Below are 19,456 nucleotides of genomic sequence, written 5' to 3' on the forward strand. Positions count from 1 at the left end.
TCCGCAAGCATGGCACTGTCCTTACCTAAATAAGGGGGGGGGCAGATCGTGATGCCCCCAGTGCTTTGGTGGTGGTGGCCGTGGCAGCAGCTATCTTCCTATTTCCCCCTGTTACAAGGAGGAAGGGGGGGAAGGGGGGAGAACAAGGACAGGGAACATTTGGTTGGGTACCACCATCCTGAATGGGTTGGAGGACTTTACACAGAGGCAGTGATGCAAAACAGTGGAGGGCTGAGTGACTTTCTCCCAGTAGGAAACAAGTGATGGTGATACTGCAGGTCAAGAGAAAGCTCAGATAATTGAAGCTCAGGGGTTCAGGGAATGTAAAAGTGAATGATTTCATAGACATATGAATCCAGACAAATGAGCCATTCTTGGTGGGATGGGTTGGTAGTTCTGGTGGACTAAAAACATTATTTCCTGTATATCCCTAAGGATACGCTTCCAGTTTTCTATGGATCGACTTGCTAATATATCACTGTATCTACACATTATTGAATGAATTATTGTTGCCTTTGTGGTAAGCAGTAGAAAAAAACACAAAAAGGAAGTGTAGCTATGTCTTCAGATAGACTGGTTTTTTGTTTGATGTCTATTGGTGGTGTGCTGATATTAGTGTGTACTGATATTTCTTAGCATTTCTGCAAGCTTTGATGGCATTATGTGAGACTGCTTCCAGTGGTATCAGCTCAAACAAACAAAAACCATGATGAAAATGCTGCTATTGAAGATATGCAGTGGGAATAGTATAATAAAGGAAGAGTTATGAAATGCCACTTATATGACTTCTATATGTACATTGATAGCACACATTTTTAAATGTTTGAGACAGTATAAAGGGGTGTAATTTTGTTTCTATGAGAAACAATCTTGACATTCTTGAATATACTAATTTTAAAGTGGTATGTATTTCTGATGGATCCCATGAATAATAGGAAAAGGTAAACAAAGTCTATCTCCTGACTCTTATTGCTTACATTTTTGCCTTAGTTCTCCTAATAAACTAAGGAGATATAACAAATTACAGAGGAGTGATGGCTGGGCCAACTAACCGATATATAATTCTTAATGCATGACTAGTCTGTTCATAAGACTGAAACTACCAATGGAAGCTGATGCCATGCCCAAAAGGTCTTGCAATATGCTATTCAATAAACTTACTTTGAAACTAAGGAAACTTCCTAAAACAGTTTGAAATAAATATTTGGCAGGAGAGAGGGTCTTCTGCTCAAAAGGATAATTTATTTGTAGACATGCCAAAAGTAGTTATTTGGATCACATCTTTTATATTAATTAACAAAAAGAAATTCCTCTGTTAAAATATGAAACAAATATTATAGCTATATTTGGTTTAGTGGAAAAAAAGTTTATATATATTAATTACAAAAATGATTTATAATGGTGCTTTATGCATGTGAGGGGAGGAGATGATGCTATCATTAATGGCTTAGATGTGCCTTCAGTATGCTTCATTTTGTAGTCTAAATCTAGAAGTCGTATTTTGGCCCCTTTGGCATAAATGGTGTATATTAAACATAAATAACCTGACTAAATTTCTCTGGATGGAAATAAATGATTCTGCAAGCACAGAAATTGCTTTAGTATGTAGGCTTTTCCAGTAATAGTTAACTAACTATATTCACACATTTAATCTCATATATACAAAAATAAATCTAAACAGTCTAGATATTTGATATGGGGAACAATCAGATAAGGAAAAAGAAAATGTAAAAATAAGTGTTATATTTTTAACGGAAAATTATAGCAGTTATATTCTAAGTACTTTTTTCGTGTAGCTAGCAGGAGATATTTGAGTGATGCCCTTATTCATGCCTAAACATTTCAAGCATTTGCTTAAACATTTTAAGCACTTGAGCTCTAGTTGCAGCTGTTCTCTCTTTAATGCAAATACTAGGAAATTCATTAACATAATTTGATAATATATTTTGGAAATATTTTCTGGAACACAAACACATATAGCAAAATTTAGATGAATTGGCTGTGGAACACTGAATTCTATTCTAGTTTGTCAATATGTAGAACCTTTCTCTGCTACTCAACTCTCCTATTTACTCTGCTAGATTTACTCCACATTCAGATATAGGGTCATCTTCTATTGTATTGCAGAGATACCATGTCATAGCCTTTTAAGAAAAGCACAAGAAAACATCAATAATAGAACCAGTAGAAATGAGAAGTGAACGCATTGCCTAGGGATCATTACTCAGCTGAGCTTTATAAGCGGGATTGTGAGAAGAATTGGTGAATGGGAAGAAGGGGTAGACTATTGTTAGAAGAATAATTTAATATATATTGAAAAACTAGTTGAATTCATATTTAATGCTAAACCAGGATTTTTAAAATTAAGGCTTATTAAACAAGCTGTAGTTGACGAATTTACATAATGTGAAGCCATCACAGTTGAGTTGACATATCTTGCTGATCTGAAAACAAAGAATTATGAGTAAATCAAGTCCTTAAGTTAGTCTACAATAGCTTGATGTAACAACCCCTATCTATTCTGCCATGTGGTCCAATAACTAGTTGCCTTCACTAGAAAGAACCTGAGACTGTCACTAATTTAAATGAGGGTATTCTTTCCACAACTTTAAATTGGCCAGGTACATGTAAGTTGGCATCTTCATTACCAGTTTAGCTCTATAAATTTTCAGATAAGCTTCAGGAAAGTGTGTTATGTTTGAATACATGAAAATACATTTTCTAGAGGGTACGCTGATTTTGGAACACCTTCTCATGGGAAGTTCAACTAGAACCAACTTTGCAAATCTTTTCACACTTGGTCAAGGCATTTTTATTTATCAAGGCACTTTAAACTGATGTCATTGCCTCCATCTTCACCACAGTTTGATAATGTTATTGCATTTGTCTATAGTACAGATGCATGAAATACATTTAGCAATTAGTAGGCTGTGCAGTTCTTCAGACTCAGTATCCAAAAGGTACTTTGGAGTTGGGGACACAAACTAACTCTTGTCTGTGACACGTGAAAGCTGCTGGGTTGTGTCCTGGGATTCCATAGTGGTTTTACGGTGTTGCAAACAGGTGCTGAATTTGCACTCCCTCATGCTCTGAAATACTTTCTGAAGTTTGAATCTGAAGCAGTGCAGAGCCCTAGCAATTAGCCTTTGGTGCTATTCTTTGTATTCATTTGTTAAGTAGTGATGTACTCCTTGTAGACTGAAGCAACAGATCAAAGAACATACATTGCAATTGTTTGTCTACATTAAAATTAAATAGCATGTGCCCAGTTTCATCAATTGGCAGACAACCTTTGAAGTGCCCTAGAAGCAATTTTTTATATTGTAATCAATATTTCCTTCCAAAGTAATATACCAGGATATGTAATTCTAGAGAAGTAGTTGACTAGTTGCAATAGGCAATTATTTTTTACTATTTTGTGTAAGATCTGCTAATTTCTCTATTGATAATTTGACTAAAACTGATAGAATATTTTAAAAGACATAGAACATAAAAGGCACAAAACAAATGTTATGCGATATGCATGTAGCTTATTATTGTAGAACAGCTTTATTTTTGCTTTAGGCCATAGTGCAGATTTGTGGACATTTATTATAATGGAGCAATGGGTTTTACATTTCTAGATGCTGTTCACAATTCTGTTATTTTGAAAAGCATGTGTTCTTCACTACAGTATCTGTAAAGTCTTCTCAGTCGAAAGGACCTATAAAGTTGGTTCTGTCCAATAGAAAGTTGCAGTGTAATCCTTCCCACAAACCAACTGGGGATTGGAACTGATATGATTTTTGGTGAGGATACGTTTTGTAGACTGGCTAATTATCTTCAGTGACATATCTATCTGCAATGGTAGCCTAATATCCTATTTCATGGTATTACACTGGCACAGCAGTCAGAATATTCCAAAGAGACTTGTCCGCTGATGCAGCAAGTATTAGGGCTGGGTTGTTAGTCATTGAGGCATACAATCGAAAATGCACTGTGCCCAGAGTTTACATTATAGTTTAATTATTTTAATAGCTATAAAACTGAAATGGTTGCAAACCAGTAGAGTATGTCCTGTTCAATCTGCTGATCAATTCTGCTGCTGACTAATGCTTTGCAAAAAAAAGTTGGGAAAAGCATTTACACATTATAGGTTGAGGAAGATAAGGCTTTACCTTGGGAACTGTTTATAATTTTTATATTTTGGTTTTAATCCACATTTGACTATGACATAGGAAATCTCTGCATCTGATTTCACTTCTCTTAGATACAACACCTTTATTCTCTTGATCCTGTACTCTGTAAATGGTAATTATAATGGTGACACAGTTTATGAAGAACCTAAGATCACTAGAATAATGAATATAAAGGACTTTGTTATGTACATCAGAATTGCTGCTTATGCTTTGTAATTGTTACTGCTTAGTTTTTAAAGAACTATTTAAGGTCTATTTACAGTCTTGTGAGAATTTTAAGTTCCTGACCTTTAAATACCAAACCCTGTTACCATAACACAAATGAATTTTCAAAATTGCTTTTGTTTCAAAAACCATTTGCAATCTAGCTTGGGTTGGGGGAGGTTACTTTTGTTCGAAAAACATAAACATAGAGCAAGATTTTAGCTATAGTCATTCATGTAATGCCTAATAAAACATTAAAAAATGCTACCATCCATGTATGAATTTTTAGTTTATGTTTAAGATTCGCTGTCATAACATTTCTAACTTTGATCAAGATGTTTTAATCTGATTGCCACTGTACTTCATAATTACTGTAAAGTATTTATTTGAAGAAGTAAATGACTTACTTTAATGTGAAGCATGTTTATAAATAATTACAGTGATGTGATTTCATTGCAATAGTCTATAGTTTTACAATAGGTGGGGGGATTTTTTGGGTGCCTTCGAGTCATTGTTGACTTCTGGTCACTCCCTGGACTAGTCTCTGCAGTTTTCTTGACAAGGTTTTTCGAAAGTGGTTTGACTATGTGGAATGACTATTACTAATTACTAGTGACTATTAATAGACTATAATGACTATTAATAAAGAGCCTTTATTAGAACTTACCTTGTGGTGATAAGGACAGTGAACTTCCTTCTCTGCCCTTATTGCATCTGTAGATAGCTGCCCAGCAGCCTTGTTTCAGGTGACCAGGTCCCTCCTAGATAAGGAGGAGCCGGGAGAGCCCTTACAATTCCTGCTGCAAGGAATATTCTCAGCATCTGTTAGACAAAGTCATTTGACTTCACTCAGTTAGACTGGCTGGGCCAGTCCTTTGGAAGTGACTGAGATATCTGAAGCCTGTTATCTGGGAGGAGTTTGAGCCGGCTGATCCTGATGAAGTAGACAGGGTTCTTACAGCTGTGAGCTCAGCCACCTATGTTGTGGGCCCATACCCCACCTGGTTGGTCAAGGTCTCCTGAGAGGTGGCATGCAGTTGAGTCTGAACAGCAGTTAAAGACTCTTTGCGGGAGGGGTAGTACTACCTGTTTTGAAGGAAGCAGTGGTGCACTCCCTTCTCAAGAGGCTATCCTTGGACCCAACAGTGTTGAACAACTTTCATCCAGTCTCCAGGGTGGTTGGTGCTCAGCTGCAGAGGGCCCTGGATGAAGCAGATTCTCTGGACCCTTTTCAGTCTGGATTCAGGGTGGGATACAGTACTGAGACAGCATTGATTGTGCTTCCTGGTGACCTTTGGAGGGATCAGGACAGAGGTGGTACAACTGTCCTGTTCCTCCTGGATCTTTCAGTGACTATCAATATCAACAACCATGGTGTTCTTCTGGACTGACTCCTGGGGTTGAGAGTGGGAGGCACTGTTTCACAGTTCTCTGTGGCTAGTTCCAGTCAGTGTTGGGGGAAAGGTCAAGTTCTAGGCCCCTGCAGTGTGGGATGCCTCAGGGCTCTTGCCTCTTCTCTTTAACAGCTACATGAAACCACTGAGTGAGGTCATTCCACAGCACAGGTTGTGGTATCATCAGTGTGTTGATGATTCCCAGTTATACATCTCCACCCTGGACTGGGTGGGTAATACTGTTGTGGTGCTGGCCCAGCGTCTGGAGACTGTGAGGGTTTGGATGGGAAGGAACCAACTCCTACTCAACCCTGGCAAGAGACAGTGCCTTTGGCTTTTGGCCCTTCAGGTGATATGTCATTCTTGACTCTAGATGGGATGGCACTCCCCCGGACTAAGCTGGTGTACAGTTTGGGGATCCTCCTAGACTCATGGCTCCTGCTTGTGCAACTGGCAGCTGTGGTGATGGTGGGGCTTTGCACAGATTCATCTTGTGCACCAATTGTGCCCTTTCTTGGACTGGGAGACCTTGCTCATAATCACTCATACCTTTGCCACTTCCTGATTGGACTACTGCAATGTGCTCTACATGGGGTTGCCCTTGAAGACCGTCTAGAAGCTACAATTGGTCCAGAATGTGGCACAGTGTTGGGGACCCCTAGGTTTGCCCATTTTACAACATCTTGTGCACCAATTGGGCGAGGTACACTGGCTCCGTTTTCTTCAGGGCATAATTCAAGGTGTTGGTTGTGACCTTTAAACCCTTGCATGGCACAGGGACAGGTTATTTGTGGGACCGCCTCTTCCTGAGGGTTTCTGTCCGTCCCACCAGATTGGATACATTAGGCATGCTCCTGGTCCCTTCCTTTAAATGTTGCCATCTTATAGGGCCTAGGAAGCATGCCTTTTCCATGGCAGCCCCTGCCTTATGGAACACCCCTTCCCCTTGAGATTTGGTAGGCCCCTACCCCTTTTTAAAAAAGCCATGAAAAGCTGGCTTTTCCCCCAGGTGTTGGGATATGATGAAGCCAGAGTTAGAAGAGAATGTTGGGGTTGTATCAAGGGAGTTTGATCGTGGTGCCACGTTTTTCTGTTTCTGTTTTCATTGTGTTTTGCTTTAAATTTTTTGTATGATACTGTTTTTATATTATGGTTGTGAGCCGCCCAGAATTCTGGTTTTAAGATCGGCCATACAAGTATTTTAAATAAATAAATAAATAAATAAATAAATAAATAAATAAATACTAGATTATTATAATAGACTATTATTTGATACCAAAGTTCAGTATTAATAACATGAGAATAATTGCTTTTAGATACTTAGCATCTTTGTCTCTACTCTTATCTTTCCCAAAGGTCGTAATAAGACCTTGATATTCCATTTAGTGCAAGCAAATTAAAATGCTTATCTAAGAATAATATACTTTTATTATCCTTTGTAGGGACAAATAAAGGCCCTTCTCCATTATCTCTAAATGGACAGGTCACGTATAAGGAAGCCAAGGTAGTACTCATGTCAGGATATTCTAGGACGGGGAAATGACAGTCAGCATTTTAAAGGACCATACAGGGGACAAAGTGCCTTTGTACGTGCAAAAAATGTTAAGTTTAACCTTATAAGGCAAAAGCATACATTAAACCAATGAGAAATGGACACATTGTATCATCCATAACCATCCTGTTGCTATTTTCTGCTCCTATAAGACAGATCTAACAATTGTTTTTATTTATTTTATTTATTATTAAATTTATATGCCACCCATCTCCTCCAAAGGGTGACTCTGAATAAACTTTTTTCTTTACCTGTTGGCCTCCTCTGCAGGTAGTCCTCACTTAATGATGGTAATTGGGACTGGAATTTCCAACACTAAGTGATGTAGTCATAGAGCATGATGTCACGTGACTGCATCACTTAGCGATGGCAATCCCGGCACTCCCCATTGCTGTCTTTAAGCAAGGATTGCAGGTCATTAAGTGAGTCTCTGGTGGCTCTCAAGCAGGCTGGAGGCAGATAAGTGGCTGCTGCTGAGTGGGGGAGGGTGTACAGGTGGCTGGGGAGGTGCAGCATGAGCACAGTGGGGCTGGGGGTGGCTGCTGCAGGTGGGTGTGGGTATGTAGGTAGCCGGAGAGGTGAGGTGCAGTGCAAGCACAGCAGGGCTGGGGTTGGCTGCTACCAGGCGAGGGAGGGTGCACAGGTGGCCAGGGAGGCTCAGTGTGAGTACAATGGGGCCAGGGATGGCTGCTGCCGGGTGGGGTATGTGTGTGATCAGCTTACTGGAGCAATTTGCAACCTTCCCTGCTGGCTTCCCCATTGACTTTGCTTGTAGGAAGCTGGCAGGGAAGGTCACAAATAGCGATCATATGGCCGTGGGATGCTACAACCGTTGTAAGTCCGAGCCAGTTGCCAAGCGCCCAGATCGCAATCACATGACCATGAGGATGCTGGGGCAGCCAGAACTTTGAGGACTGGTTGCAAGTACCACTTATTCAATGTCGTCGTAACTTCAAATGGTTGCTGAATATGTGGTCGTTAGATGAGGACTATCTGTATTCAGTGGACACGGAATTATTATTCCCAAACAACTTGATATTAGAAGTGGAATCAGATGTGGTAGTCAATAAGTAGTTGGGAAATAGGATCTGGTGCCCCTGAGTGATTTTGTTCTTGTCACCTTTCCCTCATTGACTCTTTCCCTTTTCCCACCTTAGTAAAGAGAATTCTGTAAAGAAGGTAAGTGTGCTGTCTGAGATTCAGAGACCCTTTCCCAAATCATGAGAATGAGTCAGAGAAACTCATAGGAGCCACTGGATCCATTTCAGTCTTTACTCCTTCCAGCAAAATAGGGTCATGTGGCTCCAGATTTTCAAAGTGGAGCCCAGTTCAATATATGAAAAATACATATGGATCTCATATAAAAATATATCTAAATGGAACAGATGGAGGTACAAAGATCCAATAAGGTACTCCCCTGATGAGGGAACTTTGAATATGGATAAAATCCCATATCTTAAAGGACTTTTGAAGAATAGGAAAGTAGATGAAGACATGTAGGAACATTATTAGTTGTGGGAAGAAGAAAACAAGATCTCAGATAAGGAGTCTGCAGGAAACTAATTAAAAATTAAAGAAACAGGTGGTTGGAACAAAACAGAATATCATTTGACTCCAAGAGCACCTTTTCCAATGACACTGACATGCATGTATCCTCAATTATCCACCGGTAAGAATGAGCCAATGGAATGTTGTGCTCCGGAGCAGGCCTGAACAAAATGCAGAAGTCAATACATTCGCCTCTGCCCAAGAGACACATTGCTGAGCACCTCCAGTACCATCAGGACTCACCACTGCCACCAGCTCCAGCGATGCTACCACTCTTCTAGTTGGCAAACAGCTGATCAGCACCCCAGGTATTTCTGTGCAGCCCACAATGATTTTTAATTTATCAATGTGGCCCTTTTCCCTCTACGAGTTGTACAAGCCTTCTCTAGAGGATATTTTAAGTAATACTATTCGGCAACCTCCACTAAACTTCGAAGCTGGTAAAGCCCTCCCCCCCACCTCCTACTATACTTCCAGATTTACTCAATACCAGTTGCCCCCAACACCACCGTCCCTCTCAGAAATATCTTGGTGATGAATGGGCAACTCAGTATCCCATGCATCAGATTGGTCAGGTTTAATGCTTCTGTGCCTGTGGCCATCTTGTGGCCTGCGCAATATGATTTTACAGTTCCTAAACTAAGTCCGGATCCACAAAAATTTGCAAGCTACCTTTGATGTCAGTGATCCCACATAGGTGGATGTTAACCAACTTCTTAATACTATTTTAACTACAGGCCAGCTCACCTTAGATGTATCAGTTACAGGTCAGCACAAACTCCACAGCCTGGCGATGTTACATTAGCTTATTAAATGCCATTGATGTTTTCTGTGCGTCCTGACTGGTTTAAAATTATAGTCTGTTATCAAGAACCTAGTGAAACTATCCAAGAGTATTGCAGACAAGTTTTAAAAGCATTTGAATAACATTCCAGCATTCCAGAACCATTACAAGTGGCCTCACAAGCTGTTATGGCTGCCCTTGCAAATGGACTCTTGGTGGAAGTTTCCACGCAAACTGAATTCATGAAAGCTAGTTGGGAAGGCCAAACTCATGATGAAATACTGAGTCTTGCTATTCATTGTGCTATAAAATTGGGAATCAAGAAGAAAAATAATAAAGAATGCTTTGTGGCACTCCAAACCATGTCCCTGCAACAAATGGGGAGTCCTCATTCTAACCATCGCGTTCAGAATTTTCCCCTCATGACGGAGAATGGGGGTGCAGTGGTTTCTGCTTCTGTCTTGGAGGCTGGCAACCACATAATACAGCTAGCAAGCTTGTGTTGGGTATGAAAAATGGGACACCGAAAAGCCCAGAGCTGTTAGAATTTTGTCCAGCCTCCTTGAATGGTGTTGCCTTCCAGCCTCAACAATCTGTGGTGGGGATGGGACTTGCCCAGTAGGGCTGTCTCAGGAGACTTCTGTTTCCTCTTTGGTTGCTTGATTTTGTTGCCTCTGTCTCTCTGTCCTTTTTAGGGGATGCTGCCTGAATAGCATCTTCACTCCCAGACGCTCCTCTTGTGGCAACACAATACAGTAACTGCTGCTGCGGATATTGGGAATCAGTCCATGTGTCATCAGGCTAGCACCCCAGTGACTATTGTCATCAGCCTTTGTCTAAGGAACAGGCTTTCTTTTGCGTAGCGATTTCCTTGTGAATTTATTGGGAAGGGATTTGCTTTGTAAGCTTGGGGACATTGGTATTTTCTGCACCAAAAAAGGCATGTATTTGCAGGTCCCAGAGGAACACCATAATTCAGTTCTTGCTCTGATCTCTACTCTGGCTTCCCTTTCCTCCCTCTTTCTTGTTTTATGCCCTATTTTACCACACTTTGCTCTTGCCTGTATACCATTCATCTTATGGATTACCTCCAAAACTGAATGTGGCTTGGTCAAATCAGCATGACCAATTGTTATCATTTTAAAACCTAGTGCACTAGTTCATCAGATTCTTCGGTATCCACTGACTAAAGCTGCTATGGAAGGACTCTAACCCATTATTACTGAACTAAAATAGCAAAATATTTTGGTGCCCGCTTCCAGTCCCTCTAACATTCCTATCCTTGCTGTCAAGAAGCCAAACAGAAGGAGGGGCATCCAGTCCACTACCATCTTGTTCAAGATCTAAGGCACATCATTGTTCTTGTTTGATTCATTTTTCCTGCTGTGCCCAATCCAGCTATTCTTTTGAGTGGTATTCCACCAAGAGTTTCTCATTTTACAATGATTGACTTGTGTTCTGTTCTCTTTTCAGGACCTTATACTCTGATTTGCAATAACTTTTTGTTTTTACCTTTAATGGTGAGCCACTCATTTAAAGCAGAATCCTTCCAGGCTACTCAATGAGTTCTGTGTTGTATGCATCTGTACTCCATGCTGATCTAGCTACCCATTTGCTCCCATGTCAGTTTGTCACTTATACAGTGATGCCTCTACTTACGAACGCCCCTACTCACGAAATTTTCGAGATACGACCGGCTCTGGCCCCAAAAATTTACCTCTACTTACGAACTTGGCTCTACTTACGAACCGAATCCGCGGCCATTTGCCCTGCTGCCACGCGGTCGCGGCTTCCTGTGGGCAAGATTGCGGTAGCAAGGAGACGTTCGCTGAGGCTTGTGGTGTGTTTTGTGGCGTTTGGAAGGTTTTTGTGGCGTTTGGAAGGTTTTTGAGGTTTAAAAATAAAATGCATATGTTTCAGAACTGTTTAGCCGTATTTACATTGAACCTTATGGGGGAAATTTACCTCGGGATGCGACCAAATTTGGAGGGCGGATTAGCCGTATTTACATTGAACCTTATGGGGAAATTTGCCTCATGGTGCGACCAAATTCGGAGGGTGGAATGGATTAACCGTATTTACATTGAACCTTATGGGGAAATTTACCTCGACTTGAGACCAACTCGAGTTGCAACCAGAGTCACGGAACGGATTAAGTTCGTAACTAGAGGTACCACTGTATTATGTTGATGATCTCCTGGCTGTAGACAGTGAAGATGTCTGTACTGAAGATTCTGTTGTACTTTTATACCATCTAGCAGACGTGGACATAAAGCTAATTTACAGATATTGCTGTTTGTAAAATCTTAAATTCTCTATTTGGGTGATTTGATTTCTCAGAGTGAGCATCAATGATATCCTGAGTGGTTCCAGACTGTTTTGCAATTACTACCTCCTACCAATGAAAAAGAAATATGTTCTTTTCTTGGCCTGGCTGAATTTTGATGTCTCTGGATTTTAGACTTTGCTTCTGAAGTTCAACCCGTCCAGTCTATTCTTTGAACAGATGCCTCTTTTCTTTGGACTGAAGACCATAACCAAGTGTTTTGTCATTTGAAGCAGGCATTGGCTTCTGCCTCTGCCCTTGGTCTCCCTGATCATTCTTTACTCTTTATCCTGTTTAGCCATGAACATGAGATATAGTCTCTGGTGTCCTTGTTCGGCCTCATGGTGCCTATCTTCACCCAGTAAATTTACAAGTTAGATCTAATTGCCGCTGCCTTTCCACTCCATTTCTATGCTACTCAAGCTGCGGCCCTCTTAGTGGACAAATTTTCTGAACTTGTTATGGGATCTGCCCTAACTGTACGTGGTTCCCCGTGTGATGGTACCCTCCTGTCTCATCACCTTGCCTTGCCCTTGACTCCTCAATAGCTGAGCAAATTGGAAATAGCACTCCTGAACTCTCCAGTTGTTACTCTTATCTGTGTTTCCTCTCACGATCTCATCTCCCTTTTACCCCATCTCCTGTTGAAAAATTTTCCGATCATGATTGTCTTCTTTTAACTGCTGCTGAAGTTCTTCCCCACCCTGATATTCAATAAAACCCAATTGCAAGTGCTGATTTTTAATTTTAAACTGACGGCTCTTCTTACCACACTCCTCATGGGAAACAGGATTCTGGATATGTGGGTATGTACGCCTTTTGAATGAGTTAAATCAGGATATTTGCCTCCTTTTGTCTTTGCTCAAGTTGCTGAGTTACATGCTGTGACTCGAGCTTGTCTTTTAGCCTCTGGTTCCTCTGTTAATATTTATACTGATAGCTGTTATTGTTTTGACACTCTATATCACTGTGGCCAACTCTGGCAAAATCATGGGTTTCTCACATTCTCTGGTTCTTTGATTCAGAGTCCTGACTTTGTTTCCATTTTACTTATGCTATTCTTCTTCCCTCTGCTGCTGCTGTTATTAAAATAAAAGGCCATTCTCAGTGGCAATGAACTTGCTGATTCTTGTGCTAAATATACTGTGTTCTGGTCTCCTGTGGTTTCTATGCAGAGTACTTTCCTACTTCTTTCTTATCTTCTTTGCTGTATGCTCAAAAACCTGGTCCAGCCTGGAAGGACTAGATTCAGAGGGTGTACTTTCTTGGCCCCCATGGAGCTCTTCAGGCTCTGGATGGTCTTCTGGTAGATCCATTTCCTTTCCTTTTTTCTTTTGCCCACTTAGCCCATTCTAATGGACCTGCAAGCAAAGGGAGGATGTGAAATAAAATTGAAAAAAATGGTGGGCTTTTGGGGTCACATCTGTATTACAAGAAGTAGTCTGGACTTGCTCTGAATATCTACAACACAATGTTGGGAGCCCTTACAGCCTCCTCCATTGTCTCTCACCTTGTCAAAAGAACCCTTTCTTAACACTCAAATAGACTTTATTGAAATACCACCTGGACAAGGTAATAAGTGTATGCTTATTATGTTTGCATGCTTAGTTGGTGGCCTGAGGCTTATCCTTGCAGGAAAGCTGACATTGTTATTGTGGCCAAAAGCTGACAAAGGAATTGGTCCCTCACTTTGATATACCTCCCCATATAAGCTTAGGCAGAGAGATACATTTTTGTTAATGGCCTTGTTACAACACTGGCAAAAGCATTTCAATTTGATTTGTGGTTTCATTGTGTTTGTCAGTTGAAGAGTTTGGCTTATTGGAGCAAATTAATGGTGGATTGACTACAAATCTCTAAAGTGGCCTAATACTTTTTCCTTTGCCTTAGTATTCATGGACAGCCATCCTAACAGGTCCACTGGACTGACTTTGCATGGGGTTCTTATAGGTTGCCCTATGTGAACCTGTATTTCAACACAAACCATCAACCAGTTAGCTTTGACTGACGATGAACTGTCTGCACTCAAGAAGAGTGTTGAAGCCTGTAAGTATCCCTGTCCTGTTCTCTGGTGCCAAATCCAACCCAGGGTCAGACACTGGCCAACCAGGCCAGTGGGTGTTTGTGAAGGTCCACTATTGGAAATCATCAATCCAGCCTTGGTGGAATGGACCAAGTTCTTTTAAGTATATTCTTAGGAATTCTGGATTCTTCAGATACAGTACAAATTAACAGAGCCCTCCCTCCCACACTCCAGGAGTGATCATATTCTTTCTGTTATGGGTGAATCTTGCATCTATTCCCCATAACAGATGTAGTCACCTTGTGTGAGATGGGCGGCTATATGAATAGGATTAAAATAAATAAATAAACTGAGAACAGTAACTCCTATTTGTGTGCCTTGCTAACTGACCTGTTGTGGGCTAAACATTGTTGGAGTCAGGATCAAGAATATTGACAGTAACTTTTCTTGGTTTTCTATCAAGAGTGCAGTGATTTTGTCTGTTTAACCTTTGAATTTTTTAGATATTCTTATAATTGTATCTACATTTGTCTGTGGAATTTTGACCTTCTAGGTTATCACCTCATTGTCCCCTTATCTTCCTCTATAGGAAGATATACCAACTATCCCAGGTGGTATAGGAGGGTCTGGCATCCATGATGCCTTTGTTTATGAAATAAATGAATCAAACAGCACATTTTGGTGTTATTTGTTTACTCTTTATATATCAATAAGACCACATGAATCTCTGTTAATATTCAGTGAAAAAAAATCAGAAAATCCAAAAGGAGGTAGATACCTTTTCACAGAACTGTACTGTACATTCAACATTTTTCCCCTGAAACCTTAGATAATCTTGAATTTCTTACTTAAGTAATGTCTGAAATATTCTGCTTAAAATTAGATTGCTTAGTCTTTATTCCAGAACCATTAATAGCAAGAATATAACATTTTCATTTGTGCTTATTAGTCAGTAATTGTTTCATTATTGTCAGTTATTTAGGGAATTTGAATTATTTATTGAAAACCAATCAAATCTGATGGGCAAGGGAAGAGGTGTTAGAATTTGTATCTTTTCCCCAGCTGGAGTTTGAGATTTTTTTATGTTTGACAGGACTTATTTTGCTGTCACCTCTGTAATTTCATCTTAAATCAATCTTTTCTGCTTACCAGATATATAAAAGCATGAATGTTAGAGACAATGGCCAAGAACCAGCTATTCTTGATAAGACCACAACTGTTGTGATCTCCCTAGCCAATTCTTGTTTTTTATTCCTGTGGCCCAAATCCTCAACTGAGCCACAGAAACCACAGTACGAAGCAAAACAGCTCATCACTACATTGTTTTTTTCTTTTTTATTGTGGTCCTTCAGTATTGCTGAAGGATCTGGGCTGCAAAAATGACTAGAGTTAGAAGTTTTTGCATCTCTTTGCTGCTATCTGATGGGCATCTGGGATTTGCACCCAAATCTGGTATCCATAAATTATACTCAAGAATCATTTTGAAATTACATACGCATCACCTGATTTTGTTGTCTATGGAGGGTTGTTTTACATACATCTTTAGTAAGGGCCATTTGGAGCCTGTACCAGTGTATTATGCTAAGTTATATGGTGTAGTTTAAAACATTATTTTCTGATCTAAGTAAAAATAGTGCAGTATCCCTTACCTTGACATGTGATTAGTCAGGGCAGACTTTCTCCTCCCCTACCAGTGCATCTGCTTGCTACTAAGAGGCAGGTAAGGAAATATATAAGCAGGTTATTGTTAAAATCCCATTAATGTTCTGTCAGCCTCATATTCTAGACTATTTTACTGATTTGTAATAGCTGGTGAGAAATATATTGAATTTATATAAGTTGTGATCTCTCTCAGTACTTGACAGATTTGTAACCAGTCTGACACCAGGATTTGCAACTACTGTGTATTTTATGCTGGTGATGCTTTTTATGGAATATCTAGGTAGTGACATCAATTAAGGTTGCTAATAATGATCTCACACCAGATTTTATGTGACCAAATGGCACCATTCATGTACAAGTGGGAGGTATTAGCAAGCTTGAGAAATCCCCAAGATTTTCAGAAACATAAAACATTATTGGGGGCTATTTCATAGCTTGCGTAGGTTGTGTTGTAGTAGGCTGAGTGGTCAGTCACTTTTAAAGAACTCAGAGAATATCCACGCAACTTTATCAAAAAGTGCCTGACCACTACAACACTACACAAGCTATGAAAAGGATCACACTGCCATACATCAGAAACGTCTCAGAAACCACCAACAGACTATTACAACCACATGGCATCTCTGTAGCACACAAACCAACAAAATTCACTCCAAAATATCTTAAGTAAACCAAAAGACCCAGTAGCACAAAACAGGAGTCATCTACAACATACAGTGTAAGGACTGTAACAAACACTATGTAGGACAGACAGGAAGAAGGCTGGCAGAGCGTATCCATGAACACCAACTACCAGTCAGAAGACATGATGAAAACTCCTTAATCTCACAACAGACTGAACCATAGTTTTAACTGGGAAACTGTCAGCAGACAAGGCAGCAGTTAACAGACACATAGAGATAAACAGCATCTACATACTATTCAAGAGACAAAAGACCAGAAGATCGCCTCACCAGCAATCATCACTCAGATAAGCAAAGGTTACCACCAGGCACACAGCCAATTAGTAAACATATGCTAATCAAGGAACTACCAGAGGAGCAAAACAAAACTCCCACCCCCACCAGCACTGGCAAGGCGTGCCACGGTATATAAATAGAGAGCAACCCCCCATCCCATTTTAGCACTGAAGATGTTACCTAGCCAGGTAGTGAAATGTTTGCAAGAAAAGAACCAAGCTCAGAGAACCCCAAGGACTCCCTGAGCTACACATATTCACCTCTATTGGTGTTTTGAATGTTGAAGTCACACACTTGACCAGACTCTGACTTCATATTACAAGAGAGGGTGATATAAAAATTAATGAGGAAAATTGCATTCATTTTGGAGCGAGAGGTCCCACCCTCGGCCCCTCCTTTGTGGGGTGCCGCAGGGTTCGGTTCTCTCTCCGCTCCTTTTCAACATCTATATGAAGCCGCTGGGTGAGTTCATCCGTCATCATGGGATGAGGTATCATCAGTATGCTGATGATACTCAACTATACATCTCCATCCCTGGCGAGGTAAGTGATGCCGTCTCCGCCCTCTCGCGGTGCCTGGAGGCTGTGAGGGTCTGGATGGGGAACAACAGGCTCCAGCTGAACCCTGGCAAGACGGAGTGGCTGTGGATTAATGGCTCCTCTGTATCCGGGACGTTGTCATCGTTGGTTCTGGATGGGGTAGCACTGCCCCAGACAGACCCAGTGCGTAATTTGGGGGTCCTCTTGGACTCACGACTCCTGCTCAAAGAGCAGGTGGCAGCCATGGCCAGGAGGGCTTTTGCACAGCTTCGGGTTGTGCACCAGTTACGCCCTTTCCTGGATCGGGATGCCCTGTGAACAGTCACTCATGCCCTCGTTATCTCCCAGATAGACTACTGCAATGCGCTCTACATGGGGCTACCCTTGAAGAATATCCGGAAGCTTCAGCTGGTCCAGAATGCGGGCGCGCAAGCAATTTTTGGGGCCCGAAGAAGGACCCATATAACACCTCTGCTCCGTGAGCTGCATTGGGTACCGGTTTGCTTTCGGGTCCAATTCAAGGTGTTGGTTATCACCTTTAAAGCCCTACATGGCATGGGGCCAGGTTACCTGAAGGACCACAAAGGTAATCTTGTTATCTCCAATGTGGTTGTTCAGTGCTTCAGAAATAATTTGGAGAAGGTGCTTCAGAGCATGGCGGAACATGAAAATAGCACCTGTCTGCAATTCTTTAAAGCAACTGCATCTTTTCCTAGGATTGTGAAGTTGTCCTCTGTGATTGTCATATGATCTTTGGAAAAGACATGGCTGCTTTGAAGAGTTGAAGACAGGTGCTATATTCACAATCCTATGTGCGCTGAAGCACCTTTTCGGAATCACATCCAAAGCCTACCCACTGATATTCATAGGTTCATTTTCCCAGTTGCAGTTTAAATTGGCATTAGGATGTAACCACAACCCTAATGTTTTCTTTTGTTCATATAACGCTGGCCATATCTAATTTGCAATCAATTTACAGTCATCACTTGACAGTCCCAATTAAAAGCAGTTTACTTTCATTTAAACTGACAGGGTCCTACCATAACAAGAAGATAGGTACAACCCATGCCTGTATTCAAAGCAACTAGATAAGACTTGCTTCTGAAATTGCCACTAGCATGTATCTATCTACACACATCTACATGATGATCAAGTCGTCTTCAGGCTAGCCCATGTTGCTTTTCAAGTGAAAACTCAAGCATTTTTGGACTACATAAAGTACCAGGAACCCTCGCCCCCATGATCTCAACCCGTCCCACCCGATCTCACAGAGAGGGCATGCTTCGGATCCCCGCAGTAAAAGAATTTCGATTAGCAGGGTCCAAGAAGCGGGCCTTCTCTGTTGTGGCCCCCGCCCTTTGGAACATCTTGCCCCCGGAGGTGAGACAGGCCCCGTCACTCCAGGCCTTTCGGAGGGATTTGAAGGCCTGGCTCTGCCATCTGGCCTGGGGCGGGGAGGGAGAATATCAGAAATGGGGTTGGCTGGCCCCTTAGTGGCCTGGTGTGGCCCCTATCGGCCTCTTGGATTTTTTTAGCTTTTTTATGTTTCTAATGTTTGGTTTTTATAACTTTTAATTGTATTTATGTTTTTAGTGTGTTGTAAGCCGCCCAGAGTCCCCCATTGTGGGGAGATGGGCGGGGACAAGTTAAATAAATAAATAAATAAATTTTTCTAGGCACTTGTCTAGACCTGTGCTTTCTGAGCCATTCTGGGGATAGTCTGTAGGGAGATAGGGTGCAGGACAGGGAAAGATTCAGTGCCACTCTCTCATCCGCAGGTTTCCCTTTAAAAAAAGTAATTTCTTGCCAACATTTTTCAGAAGTGGTTTGCCATTGCCTTTTTCCTAGGGCTGAAAGAAAGTGACTGGCCCAAAGTCACCTCGCTGGCTTTGTGTCTAAGATGGGACTAGAACTCACAGTTTCCCAGTTTGTAGCTGAGTGTCCTTAACCACTATATCAGTGTTCCTCAACCGTAGCAACTTATGTTGTCTGGATTTCAACTCCCAGGATTCCCTAGCCAGCAATTCTGGGAGTTGAAATCCAGACATCTTAAAGTTGCCAAGGTTGAGAATTTTTGCACTATATCAAACTGGCTCTTGAATATAATCTTAGACAATCTTAAATATTCATATTTAAATCTATTATTTCCATTTTTGTCACATCTTTGGTCATATCATACCTTTGGTTTGATTTAGCATGGCTTCTTAGTGCTAATATTTCTCAGCCAAACCGCAGTGTAGAAGCCACAGTATGTGAAATGCCCAAATTCATATTTGGAAAAATGTTT

The 19,456-nt window shown here is 41.0% G+C and overlaps 1 protein-coding gene across 1 annotated transcript in view; it reads left to right on the forward strand.

Annotated features, from left to right (window-relative positions):
* The window catches only part of MMP24 (matrix metallopeptidase 24), a 61,133-nt gene that overhangs the window by 5,106 nt on the left and 36,571 nt on the right, over nucleotides 1–19,456 (forward strand). The window lies entirely within an intron of this gene.

This window comes from Python bivittatus, unplaced genomic scaffold, assembly GCF_059951505.1.
Source record: "Python bivittatus isolate LINGU-HERP-01145 unplaced genomic scaffold, Pbiv_v1 ctg000700_np1212, whole genome shotgun sequence".
Taxonomy (NCBI): domain Eukaryota; kingdom Metazoa; phylum Chordata; class Lepidosauria; order Squamata; family Pythonidae; genus Python; species Python bivittatus.